Source organism: Myotis brandtii, unplaced genomic scaffold (genome assembly GCF_000412655.1).
Source record: "Myotis brandtii unplaced genomic scaffold, ASM41265v1 scaffold32, whole genome shotgun sequence".
NCBI lineage: Eukaryota > Metazoa > Chordata > Mammalia > Chiroptera > Vespertilionidae > Myotis > Myotis brandtii.
In genome coordinates this window covers 4,056,890-4,057,514 of record NW_005362269.1, presented here as the reverse complement: position 1 = coordinate 4,057,514, position 625 = coordinate 4,056,890, and the positions used below count along the sequence as shown (strand labels likewise).

The following is a 625-nucleotide window of genomic DNA, read 5'->3' as shown; positions in this document are numbered from 1 at the left end:
TCTCAGAAAAAGAAAAGATTATTCAGCGCATTAAAGATTTGTCCGTGAGCAGGAAAACAGTTAAGGATAGGATACTTAAGTTGGCGAGTAATACTGCTGAACAATTAACAAAAGATTTGTCTTCATGTCAATTTTTTTCTATTTGTATTGATGAAAGTACAGACATTACATCGTCATCTAGGCTGGCCATTTTTTCTCGACTTTGTAAAAGTGATGAAATATGTGAAGAGATGGTTGCCCTTCTAACTCTACCTGGGTTTACTACCGGGGCTGAAATATGTAAAGCAGTTATGAATGAATTCTCTTCTCGACAAACTGACATTTCAAAAGTAGTGTCCGTCACCACTGATGGTGCTCCTTGCATGACTGGTGAGAAGGCAGGTTTTGTAAATCTGTTTGCGAAAGAAGTTGGTCATACACTGATAGGTTTTCATTGCATCATGCATGAGGAGGCTTTATGTGCAAAAGCTGGCCTGAGGGAACTACAGGAAGTGATGCAAACAGTTACTAAAGTTGTTAATTATATTTCTGCTTGGGCTTTAAATAAAAGACAATTTCAAGTTTTACTGAATGAGGTAGAATCTGTGTATAAAGGACTGAAAATGTGCAACAATGTTCGATGGCT

At 37.4% G+C, this 625-nt stretch overlaps 1 protein-coding gene across 4 annotated transcripts in view; it reads left to right on the top strand.

Moving 5' to 3' along the window:
- FAM114A2 (family with sequence similarity 114, member A2) overlaps positions 1-625 on the top strand; it is a 27,140-nt gene that overhangs the window by 4,924 nt on the left and 21,591 nt on the right. The window contains exon 1 of one of the 4 annotated variants that reach the window (XM_014543136.1): positions 7-60. The exons of the other annotated variants lie outside the window; for them this stretch is intronic. The gene's annotated coding sequence lies outside the window, so the exon portion shown is untranslated. Of the gene's footprint in view, positions 1-6; positions 61-625 lie in introns of those variants that run through there. 4 annotated transcript variants of the gene reach the window in all.